Source organism: Oncorhynchus keta, unplaced genomic scaffold, assembly GCF_023373465.1.
Source record: "Oncorhynchus keta strain PuntledgeMale-10-30-2019 unplaced genomic scaffold, Oket_V2 Un_contig_29781_pilon_pilon, whole genome shotgun sequence".
In the NCBI taxonomy this organism is placed as follows: Eukaryota; Metazoa; Chordata; class Actinopteri; order Salmoniformes; family Salmonidae; genus Oncorhynchus; species Oncorhynchus keta.
In genome coordinates this window covers 18738-32181 of record NW_026286722.1, presented here as the reverse complement: position 1 = coordinate 32181, position 13444 = coordinate 18738, and the positions used below count along the sequence as shown (strand labels likewise).

At 45.8% G+C, this 13444-nt stretch overlaps 1 pseudogene; it reads left to right on the top strand.

Annotated features, from left to right (window-relative positions):
* The first annotated feature begins 1819 nt into the window (after positions 1–1819).
* Positions 1820–12843, top strand: LOC127923438 (neurobeachin-like; annotated as a pseudogene).
* The last annotated feature ends 601 nt before the right edge of the window (positions 12844–13444 follow it).

Sequence of the window (13444 nt, the reverse complement as noted above, 5' to 3'; positions counted from 1 at the left end):
ACCAACCAATACCTGTCCATCCAACCAACCATTACCAACCATGCCTGTCTGTTCAACCAACCAACCCAGCCAATATCAACCAGCCAGCCAATGCCAACCAATACCTGTCCATCAGCCAACCATTTACCAACCATTACCTGCCTATTCAACCAGCCAACACCTGCACAGCCAATCAAAACTAACCAATCAATACCAACCCTTAAGTTTGCAGAATTCCATAAAATGTCCTACAGTTCTTTTATTTTTCCTCAGAAATCCTGGTTGGATTATTCCTAGAATAAGCAGGAAAACCAGGATTTGTGGCCAACCAGAGATTGTTGGGAAGGTTATTTTTAACCTACCAACCTTCCTTTCTTCTGGGTCTGAAGTCTTCATCTTTGTTCCAGTGTGTGTTCCTGCTTCTATCCTGTTCTCTCCTCACTAATATACCTCTTCCCACCCTCTTCCCATCCCACTTCTCATTCCTCTTTCCATCACTTTCTCCCATACCTCTACCCATTTTTCTCTCCTCCTCTCTCCTAAACTCCTTCTCATAATCCCTCTCACCTCCTCCTCTCTCCCCCTCCCTCTCCTAAACCCTCTCTCCCTATTCCTCTCACCTCCTCCCCTCTCTCCCCTCCCTCCCCCTTCTCTCTCCCTCTCTCCTAAACCCCTCCTAGTGCCTCTCCACCTCCTCCCTCTCCTATCCCCTCTCTCAATCTTTCTCCTCCTCCCTCCTCTCTCTTCTCCCTCCTCTCCTTGCTTCTCTCTCCTCCCTCTCTCACCAAACCCTCTCTCCTAATCCTCTACCTCCTCCCTCTCTCCTATGCCCCTCTCCACCTCCTCCTCTCTCCCTAATCCCTTGCTTCTCACTCTCTCACATCATATATATATATCCATCGTCATCTTTATCTCATCTCCTATATCCATAATCCCATCTTAGAAGCTGGCCGCATGTCATATATACCAATAGCCATGTTTAGATGGTTCATCTCCACTCTGCATATATATGTATATCACTCTTTATCTTTCCTCTTTCCTAATCACCTCTCTCTCCTCTCTAATCTCTCTCTCCTTCCCTCTCTCCTTCTCTTTCTCTTCTCCCTCTCCTTCTTCTCTCCTCTCTCTCTCTCTCCTAAACCCTCTCTCCTAATCCTCTCCTCCTCTCTCTCTTCTTCCTTCTCACCTCCTCTCCTCTCTCCTAATCCCTTTCTCCTCCTCCTCTCTTCCTCCCTCTCCTCCTTCTCTCCTCCTCCTCTCTCCTCATCCATCTCCCTTCTTCCTCCCCTCCTCCTCTCTCCTCCTCCCCATCGTTCCTCTCCCCTCCTCCCTCTCTCCTCCCTCCTAATCTCTCTCTTCCTCCCTCTCCTCCTTCTGTCCTCCTCCCTCTCTCCTCATCCATCTCCCCTCTCCTTTCCTCTCCCTCCTTCCCTCCTCCCTCCTCCTTCCTCTCCCTCCTTCCTCTCTCCTTCCTCTCTCCTCTCCCCCCCTCCTTCCTCTCTCCTCCTCCCTCTCTCTCTCTCCTTATCCCTCTCTCATCATCCCTCTCCTCCCTCTCCTTATCCCTCTCCTCATCTCTCTCCTTCTCCATCTCCCTCCTCCCTCTTCCTAATCTCCTCTCTTCCTCCTCTTCCCTCTCTCCTCCATCTCCCTCCTTCCTCTCCCCTCTTCCTCCCCTCTCCCTTCCTCTTCCTCGCTCCTTATCCTCCTCTCTCCTCTCTCATCTCCCTCCCTTCTCCCCTCCTCCCTCTCTCTCCTCTCTCTCTCTCTCTCTCTCCCTCTCCTCTCCCTTCTCCCCCCTCTCTCTCTCTCTCTCTCTCTCTCAACTATCTCACGTCAGTGTTTTCTTCCTCAGAGTCCTCTGATGTTTGAGGACAGATGCAGCAGGATGTGATCATGGTGCTGAAGTTCCCTCCAACTCTCCTGTGACCCACGTAGCAGCCAACACCCTGCCCACCTCTCTGTCCCTGCTGCTGTCACTGTCACCTGCAGCAGACTGTTCGCTGTCAATCATAAGACAACACCGTCGGGTGTAGTGTGTGTGTGTGTGTGTGTGTGTGTGTGTGTGTGTGTGTGTGTGTGTGTGTGTGTGTGTGTGTGTGTGTGTGTGTGTGTGTGTGTGTGTGTGTGTGTGTGTGTGTGTGTATGTGTGTGTGTGTGTGTGTGTGTGTGTGTGTGTGTGTGTGTGTGTGTGTGTGTGTGTGTGTGTGTGTGTGTGTGTGTAGCCGTGTGTGTGTGTGTGTGTGTGTGTGTGTGTGTGTGCGTGTGTGAGAGAGATAGATAGGTGTAACCATGCATTGTGTGTTCTCAGGTCTCCGTGGGGCTCCAGGTTACCCCTAGAACAGGCTCATCACCTGCCCATTGAGATGGACCCTCTCATAGGTCAGAACACGTCATGTGATACCCTGGTGGTCAGACTTTTGGTAACACTTTTTGCCCAAATTAGAGGCCATAGGTTGTTAGGCATCAGATCATACACATTATAGTTTCTATTAGCATTGTTATTTTGTGTGTGTGCGTGCGCCTGTGTGTGTGTGTAGCCAACAACTCAGGTGAGTAAGCTGCCAGATCACAGACCTGGTGGACCAGAGCATCCAGATCAACACACACTGCTTCGTGGTTACCGCCGACAACCGCTACATCCTGGTCTGTGGCTTCTGGGACAAGAGCTTCAGAGTCTACTCTACCGAGACAGGTACCTGTGACAGTACTACTATACTACTACTATAAGACTATACTATATACTAAACTATATACTATACTATATACTATATACTATCTAAACTGGGACAAGAGCTTCAGAGTCTACTCTACCGAGACAGGTAGCTCTGACAGTACTACTATACTACTACTATATGACTATATACTATACTATATACTATACTATATACTATACTATATACTATCTAAACTGGGACAAGAGCTTCAGAGTCTACTCTACCGAGACAGGTAGCTGTGACAGTACTACTATACTACTACTATATGACTATACTATATACTAAACTATATACTATACTATATACTATACTATATACTATCTATACTGGGACAAGAGCTTCAAAGTCTACTCTATCGAGACAGGTACCTGTCACAGTACTACTATACTACTACTATACGACTATACTATATACTAAACTATATACTATACTATATACTATATACTATCTATACTGGGACAAGAGCTTCAGAGTCTACTCTATCGAGACAGGTACCTGTACTACTATACTAGTATTACTATACCATACTACTATACTATATACTATACTATATACTATACTATCTATACTGGGACAAGAGCTTCAGAGTCTACTCTACCGAGACAGGTACCTGCCACAGTACTACTACTATACCATACTATACTGTATACTATATACTATCTATACTGGGACAAGAGCTTCAGAGTCTACCCCACTGGGACAGGTACCTGTCACAGTACTGCTATAGTATTACTATACTACTATACTATATACTATCTATACTGGGACAACAGCTTCAGAGTCTACCCCACTGGGACAGGTACCTGCCACAGTACTACTACTATACTATACTACTATACTATATACTATCTATACTGGGACAACAGCTTCAGAGTCTACCCCACTGGGACAGGTACCTGCCACAGTACTACTACTATACTATATACTATACTATATACTATCTATACTGGGACAACAGCTTCAGAGTCTACCCCACTGGGACAGGTACCTGCCACAGTACTACTACTATACTATATACTATACTATATACTATCTATACTGGGACAACAGCTTCAGAGTCTACCCCACTGGGACAGGTACCTGCCACAGTACTACTACTATACTATATACTATACTATATACTATCTATACTGGGACAACAGCTTCAGAGTCTACCCCACTGGGACAGGTACCTGCCACAGTACTACTACTATACTATATACTATACTATACACTATCTATACTGGGACAAGAGCTTCAGAGTCTACCCCACTGGGACAGGTACCTGCCACAGTACTACTACTATACTATATACTATACTATACACTATCTATACTGGGACAAGAGCTTCAGAGTCTACCCCACTGGGACAGGTACCTGCCACAGTACTACTACTATACTATATACTATACTATACACTATCTATACTGGGACAAGAGCTTCAGAGTCTACCCCACTGGGACAGGTACCTGCCACAGTACTACTACTATACTATATACTATACTATACACTATCTATACTGGGACAAGAGCTTCAGAGTCTACCCCACTGGGACAGGTACCTGCCACAGTACTACTACTATACTATATACTATACTATACACTATCTATACTGGGACAAGAGCTTCAGAGTCTACCCCACTGGGACAGGTACCTGCCACAGTACTACTACTATACTATATACTATACTATACACTATCTATACTGGGACTACTACACAGACCTGCTTACTACTACTATACTATATACTATACTATACACTATCTATACTGGGACAGCAGCTTACAGAGTTCCCCACTGGGACAGGTACCTGCCACAGTACTACTACTATACTATATACTATACTATACACTATCTATACTGGGACAAGAGCTCTCTACCCCACTGGGACAGGTACCTTACTACTACTATACTATATACTATACTATTATTCTATACTCAAGAGCTTCAGAGTCTACTTCAGGTACATTTACATTACTCAGGTACCTGCATTTACACAGTACTACACTATACTCTATACTATACACTATCTATACTGGGACAACAGCTTCAGAGTCTACCCCACTGGGACAGGTACCTCCACAGTACTACTACTATACTATATACTATACTATATACTATCTATACTGTCTACACCGAGAAAGGTATTATTAAACAGCACTACTATTATTCCTCAACAACCCTGAGGTGATCTACGAGATATAATACTACTACTTTACTACTACAATACCTCTACATTTTTCCTCAAAGCTGTCTACATTATTCCTCAATGCGTCTACATTATTCCTCAATAGGTCTACATTATTCCTCAATCTGTCTACATTATTCCTCAAAGCGTCTACATTATTCCTCAATCGTCTACATTATTCCTCAATAGGTCTACATTATTCCTCGATCTGTCTACATTATTCCTCAATAGGTCTACATTATTCCTCGATCTGTCTACATTATTCCTCAATGCGTCTACATTATTCCTCAATAGGTCTTCATTATTCCTCGATCTGTCTACATTATTCCTCAATAGGTCTACATTATTCCTCGATCTGTCTACATTATTCCTCAATAGGTCTACATTATTCCTCGATCTGTCTACATTATTCCTCAATAGGTCTACATTATTCCTCAATAGGTCTACATTATTCCTCAATGCGTCTACATTATTCCTCAATGCCACTACATTATTCCTCGATCTGTCTACATTATTCCTCAATAGGTCTACATTATTCCTCGATCTGTCTACATTATTCCTCAATAGGTCTACATTATTCCTCGATCTGTCTACATTATTCCTCAATCTGTCTACATTATACCTCCATGCGTCTACATTATTCCATGCGTCTACATTATTCTGTCTACATTATTCCTCAATACGTCCACATCTCTACCTCCTCCCTGTAGGTAAGTTGACCCAGATAGTGTTTGGCCACTGGGACGTGGTGACGTGCCTGGCCCGGTCAGAGAGCTACATCGGAGGAGACTGCTACATCGTGTCGGGGTCCAGAGACGCTACCCTGCTGCTGTGGTACTGGAGCGGACGCCATCACATCATTGGAGACAACCCCAACAACAGTAAGTCCGTGTGTGGAGGGGTGTGTGTGTTTGTGGAGTACATAGCAATATGCTTCTAAGAGGTGAAAGGGAAACCAGCTACATTTCCTGTCCTTTTTACAATATTATCAGCACATTAATCTCTTGCCTTGAACAATGATCCCCAACGGTCCCCACCGACTCCCAACGGTCCCCACCGACTCCCAACGGTCCCCAACGGTCCCCAACGGACCCCAACGGACCCCACCGACTCCCAACGGTCCCCACCGACTCCCAACGGTCCCCACCGACTCCCAACGGTCCCCAACGGTCCCCAACGGACCCCACCGACTCCCAACGGTCCCCACCGACTCCCAACGGTCCCCAACGGACCCCACCGACTCCCAACGGACCCCACCGACTCCCAACGGTCCCCACCGACTCCCAACGGTCCCCACCGACTCCCAACGGTCCCCACCGACTCCCAACGGTCCCCAACGGACCCCAACGGACCCCACCGACTCCCAACGGTCCCCACCGACTCCCAACGGTCCCCAACGACTCCCAACGGTCCCCAACGGTCCCCAACGGACCCCACCGACTCCCAACGGTCCCCACCGACTCCCAACGGTCCCCAACGGTCCCCACTGACTCCCAACGGTCCCCAGCGGTCCCCACCGACACCCAATGGTCCCCAACGGACCCCACCGACTCCCAACGGTCCCCAACGGTCCCCACCGACTCCCAACGTTCCCCACCGACTCCCAACGGTCCCCAACGATCATTTTGATCTCCATGAGCAGATACTTTCCCCATTTTTAATCTGCTCTTCGTATGTCACATTTTATTTAAAGTGTATTTAGTTTCAAGACACTTTAACAGAGAACAATTTAATGAATAAATGCGTTTCCTAGGTGACTACCCTGCTCCGAGAGCCGTGCTGACGGGTCATGACCATGAGGTGGTGTGTGTCTCTGTCTGTGCTGAGCTGGGACTGGTCATTAGCGGGGCCAAAGGTCAGTGTGTGTGTGTGTGTGTGTGTGTGTGTGTGTGTGTGTGTGTGTGTGTGTGTGTGTGTGTGTGTGTGTGTGTGTGTGTGTGTGTGTGTGTGTGTGTGTGTGTGTGTTTCTAAATCTCCATCCCTTCTCCCCTTCCTCCAGAGGGTCCATGTCTGGTCCATACCATAACAGGGGATCTGCTGCGGGCCCTGGAGGGCCCAGAGTTGTGCCTGAGGCCCCGCCTCATCTCTGTGTCCAGCGAGGGCCACTGTGTCATCTGTTATGAGAGAGGACGCTTCTGTAACTTCAGCATCAACGGGAAACTGCTGGCTCAGATGGAGGTCAACGACTCAACACGGGTACGACCACGGATACAGTATATATATATCAAATCAAGGCAAATTGTACGGGTCACATACACATGGTTAGCAGACGTTATTGTGAGTGTAGTGAAATGCTTCTAGATCCGACAGTGCAGCAGTATCTAACAGGTAATATCTAACAATTCCACAACAGAACCAAATACACACAATCTAGTAAAGGAATGGGATAAGAATATATATATATATATATATATATATATATATATATATGGATGAGTCGTGACAGAGAGGCTAAGATGCAATAGATAGTGAAGGACACAGTATACAGTATATACATATGAGATGAGTAATGAGAGATATGGAAACATTCTTGAAGTGGCATAATTAAAGAGACCAGTGTTCCATTTATTAAAGTGGCCATTGATATCAAGTCTGTAGGTAGGCAGCAGCCTCTCTGTGCTAGTGGTGGCTGTTTAACAATCTGATGGCCTTGAGATTGAAAAACAGCTTCTATCTCTCGGTCCCAGCTTTGATGCACCTGTACTGACCTTCTGAATGGTGAACAGTGGCTCAGGTGGTTGTTGTACTTGATTATCTTTTTGTTCTTCCTGTGACATCGGGTGCTGTAGGTGTCAGGTAGTTTGCCCCCGGTGGATACATTGCGCAGACCGCATCACCCTCTGGAGAGCCCTGCGGTTGTGGGCGGAGCAGTTGCCGTACCAGGCGGTGATATAGCCCGACAGGATGCTCTCAATTGAGCACCTGTAAAAGTTAGTGAGGGTTTTCGGTGACAATCCACATTTTTTTCAGCCTCCTGAAGTTGAAGAGGTGCTGTTGCGCCTTCTTCACCACACTGTCTTTGTGGGTGGACCATTTCAGTTTGTCCGTGATGTGTACGCCGAGGAACTTAAAACGTTCGACTTTCTCCACTGCTTTCCCATTGATGTGGATAGGGGGGTGTTCCCTCTGCTGTTTCCTGAAGTCCACGATCATCTCTTTTGTTTTGCTGACATTGAGTGAGAGGTTGTTTTCCTGAAACCACACCACACCGAGGGCCCTCACCTCCTCCCTGTAAGCCGTCTCGTCGTTTTTGGTAATCAAGCCTACCACTGTAGTTTTGTCTGCAAACTTGATGATTGAGTTGGAGGCGTGCATGGCCACGCAGTCGTGGGTGAACAGGGAGTACAGGAGAGGGCTGAGCACGCACCCTTGTGGGGCCCCCGTGTTGAGGATCAGCGGGGTGAAGGTGTTGTTTCCTACCTTCACCACTTGGAGACGGCCCGTCAGGAAGTCCAGTACCCAGTTGCACAGAGCAGGGGTCGAGACCCAGGGTCTCAAGCTTAATGATGAGTTTGGAGGGTACTATGGTGTTAAATGCTGAGCTGTAGTCGATGAACAGCATTCTTACATAGGTATTCCTCTTGTCCAGATGGGTTAGGGCAGTGTGATGTCGATTGCATCATCTGAGGACCTATTGGGGCGGTAAGCAAATTGGAGTGGGTCGAGGTTGTAAGTTAGAGGGTATATGATCCTTAACTAGCCTAAGACAGTTGTGAAGAGGGCACGAGGGAGACTGAAAAGATTTTGCATGGCTCCCAGATCCTCAAAAGGTTCTACAGCTGCACCATCAAGGTCAACCTGACTGGTGGCATCACCACCTGGTATGGCAACTGTTCTGCCATCTGACCGTAAGGCGCTACAGAGGGTAGTGCGTACGGTCCAGTACATCACTGGGGCCAAGCTTCCTGCCATCCAGGACCTCTATACTAGGCGGTGTCAGAGGAAAGCCCATGAAATTGTCAGAGACTCCAGTCACCCAGGTTATAGACTGTTTTCTCTGCTACTGCACGGCAAGCGGTACCGGAGCGCCAAGTATAGGACCAGCGAGCAGGCCTTTCTAATCGACCTGGCCCGGGTATCCTGGAAGGATATTGACCTCATCCCGTCAGTAGAAGATGTCTTGGTTGCTCTTTAAAAGTGATTTCCTCACCATCTTAAATAAGCAAAAAATGCAGAACTAAGAACAGACCCTTGGTTCCCTCCAGACCTGTCTGCCCTTGACCAGCACAAAAACATCCTGTGGCGTTTTGCATTAGCATCGAATAGTCATCGCGATATGCAACTTTTCAGGGAAGTCGGGAACCAATACACACAGTCAGTTAGGAAAACAAAGGCTAGCTTTTTTCAAGCAGAAATTTGCATCCTATAGCACTAACTCCAAAAAAGTTCTGGGACACTGTAAAGTCCATGGAGAATAAGAGCACCTCGTCCCAGCTGCCCACTGCACTGAAGATAGGAAACACTGTCACCACGATAAATCCACAATAATTGAGAATTTCAATAAGCATTTTTCTACGGCTGGCCATGCTTTCCACCTGGCTACCCCAACCCTTTCCAACAGCTCTGCACCCCCTGCAGCTACTTGCCAAAGTCCCCCCCACTTCTCCTTCACCCAAATCCAGACAGCTGATGTTCTTAAAGAGCTTCAAAACCAGGACCCTACAAATTGGTTGGACAATCTGGACCCTCTCTTTCTAACATTATCCGCAGAAATTGTTGCAACCCCTATTACTAGCCTGTTCAACCTCTCTTTCGTATCGTCTGAGATCAACAAAGTTTGAAATGCTGCCGCGGTTATCCCCCTCTTCAAAGGGGGTGACACTCAAACTGTTACAAACTGTTACAAACTGTTACAGACCTATATCTATCCTGCCCTCCCTCCCTCCCTCCCTCCCTCCCTCCCTCCCTCCCTCCCTCCCTCCCTCCCTCCCTCCCTCCCTTCCTCTCTCCCTCCCTCTCTCTCTCTCCCTCCCTCCTCCCTCCCTCCCTCTCTCCCCTCCCTCCCTCCCTCCCTCCCTCCCTCCCTCCCTCCCTCCCTCCCTCCTCCCTCCCTCCCTCCCCTCCCTCCCTCCCTCCCTCCCTCCCTCCCTCTCTCCCTTCCTCTCTCCCTACCTCCCTTCCTCCCTCCTTCCCCTCCCTCCTCCCTCCCTCCCTCCCTCCCTCCCTCCTCTCTCCCCTCCCTCCCGCCAGGCGATCCTGTTGAGTAGTGACGGTCAGAACCTGGTGACAGGAGGAGACAACGGGGTGGTGGAGGTGTGGCAGGCCTGTGACTTCAAACAGCTCTACATCTACCCAGGCTGTGACGCTGGCATCCGTGCCATGGACCTGTCTCACGACCAGAGGTGGGTAGGATGGGAGGGAGGGGAGGGAGGTTGTCAGTCTTTTCATGTTTCTGTTTTCACGCATTCAGAACCAGACTGACCAGAACCAGACTGACCAGAACCAGACTGACCGGGTCATGCTGGTCTGATGTGGTTTCTTTCTTATGTATATTTATGTGGTCCTCTGTTGCTCAGTTGGTTTGCAGCGCCAGGATAGTGGATTAGATTCCCAGGACGTAAAATGTACGCACGCATGACCGGAAGTCACTTTTGGATTAAAAGCATCTGCTAACTATATTATGGTTTGACGTGGTCTCTGTCTGCTAACTATATTATGGTTTTACGTGGTCTCTGTCTGTCTGCAGGACTCTGATCACTGGCATGGCGTCTGGCAGCATCGTAGCTTTCAACATCGACTTCAACCGCTGGCACTACGAACACCAGAACAGGTACTGAGGAGGACAAACACGAGACGAGGAGAGAGAGGAAGACGAGCACCAGACAAGGAGAGAGAGGAAGACGAACACCAGACAAGGAGAGAGAGGAAGACGAGCACCAGACGAGGAGAGAGAGGAAGACGAGCACCAGACGAGGAGAGAGAGGAAGACGAGCACCAGACGAGGAGAGAGAGGAAGACGAGCACCAGACGAGGAGAGAGAGGAAGACTAGCACCAGACGAGGAGAGAGAGGAAGATGAGCACGAGACGAGGAGAGAGGAGGACAAGCACGAGACGAGGAGAGAGGAGGACAAGCACAAGACGAGGAGAGAGAGGAAGACGAGAAGAGAGAGGTCAAGCTGTAAACAACAGCTACAAAAATGAAGAATAAGAGGTTGAAAAGCCACCTAAACTCTACTTCCTGTGATGAGTTTCACTTGAGAAGGAAGAGCGAGATAGAGTGAGCATCACAGCTACTGTAGGACATCTTGTCTGCCATTTCAACCCTGACAGCCACATGACACCTCTGATGGGATCCTTATATTAATGAACTAAGATATAAAGTAAGGAGAAGATCAACATCTACTGCTAGACTTTGTCTGAGTGTTGAACAGACCCATATAGGACTTTTAATGTTTGAGAATATCCACTGTTAATGGACAGAACGCGTATCGCTTCACAGGACAAAGTAACATTACTAAAAAAAAAAAAGGGTTTTGTTGCTTTTTGGGTTTAGTTATTTTGTTATGTTTTTTTTCTTTATTTCTCTTTTGTTTCTAGTTTCAATTTTTAAAGGAGATGTGGTCCAGACTAACACAGAAAGTTCAAACTGGTCGAAAGTGTATTGAACTGGTTTAAAACTGTATTGAACTGGTTTAAAACTGTATTGAACTGGTTTAAAACTGTATTGAACTGGTTTAAAACTGAATTGAACTGGTTTAAAACTGAATTGAACTGGTTTAAAACTGTATTGAACTGGTTTAAAAGTGTATTGAACTGGTTTAAAAGTGTATTGAACTGGTTTAAAACTGTATTGAACTGGTTTAAAACTGTATTGAACTGGTTTAAAACTGTATTGAACTGGTTTAAACTGTATTGAACTGGTTTAAAACTGTATTGAACTGGTTTAAAACTGTATTGAACTGGTTTAAAACTGTATTGAACTGGTTTAAAACTGTATTGAACTGGTTTAAAACTGAATTGAACTGGTTTAAAACTGAATTGAACTGGTTTAAAACTGGATTGAACTGGTTTAAAACTGGATTGAACTGGTTTAAAACTGGATTGAACTGGTTTAAAAGTGTATTGAACTGGTTTAAAAGTGTATTGAACTGGTTTAAACTGTATTGAACTGGTTTAAAACTGTATTGAACTGGTTTAAAAGTGTATTGAACTGGTTTAAAACGGTATTGAACTGGTTTAAAACTGTATTGAACTGGTTTAAAACTGTATTGAACTGGTTTAAAACAGAATTGAACTGGTTTAAAACTGAATTGAACTGGTTTAAAACTGTATTGAACTGGTTTAAAACTGTATTGAACTGGTTTAAAACTGTATTGAACTGGTTTAAAACTGTATTGAACTGGTTTAAAACTGTATTGAACTGGTTTAAAACTGTATTGAACTGGTTTAAAACTGTATTGAACTGGTTTAAAACTGTATTGAACTGGTTTAAAACTGAATTGAACTGGTTTAAAACTGAATTAAATGGTTTAAAACTGAATTAAATGGTTTGGCCCTGGAATGCACTGGTCTGAAGCAGTACTTCCCACTAATGAAAACAGATGCTGTTGGCTTAAACTCATATCGAGTAAATTATATATTTTTGGGGGTTTCATATTATTTTGTTTTGATTTAATTTCTTACGTTTGATTTATTTTATTTCAGTTCATTTATTTTTGTTGTATATATTTTTTTTTTAATTACCCCAGGAGGGTGAATATGATTTCTGTAAATACTGTTTTGTTTCCTAGTCTCTGTGTCAATGATTGACAAGCAGGAATAGATCACAGTCCTCACTCCTATCACCACACAGACCATCACTTTTCACTAATTATTGACTTCCTGTGTAATAATAGCCAATGATGATGATGAAGAAATGTTTCGCTAACGCCATCAAACGATGACATCTCACAGAGGGAGTTGGATAGAATTCAGGCCTCACAGAGAGGGAGTTGGATAGACTTCAGGCCTCACAGAGAGGGAGTTGGATAGACTTCAGGCCTCACTTCAGGCCTCACAGAGGGGAGTTGGATAGACTTCAGGCCTCACAGAGAGGGAGTTGGATAGACTTCAGGCCTCACAGAGAGGGAGTTGGATAGACTTCAGGCCTCACAGAGAGGGAGTTGGATAGACTTCAGGCCTCACAGCGAGGGAGTTTGATAACGTAGAAAGGAAACCTAACCCTAACCCTAAACCTTCACACTCATTCACATTTGTCAGATTATTTAAAGAAAGGAAGACAAAAAAATAATTGAATCAGTGTCAAACGTTTTGTTCTTGTATTCACACTTTGCATCAAATCACATATTATTTATTAGCCTGGTGATTATTTCCTGTCACATGACCCTTAAGTTAATTAAGTTAAGTTAATTAAGACCAGAGAGAGGGAGGGAGGGGGGAGGAGAGACAGGAAGTACAAAGGTAAAACATGAGATGTACTGTTAGTGTGTTAAACTCAATCAAATACACTCACACCCAAAAACAGGTTCAATTTATGGATCTATGAAATCCCCCCCTCCCCACCCCCCCCCCCCCAAAAAATGTATTCATGTTTTATTGCAAAGATGTAAAATATGACCACGTGTGAGTTGAAAGTTGGAAG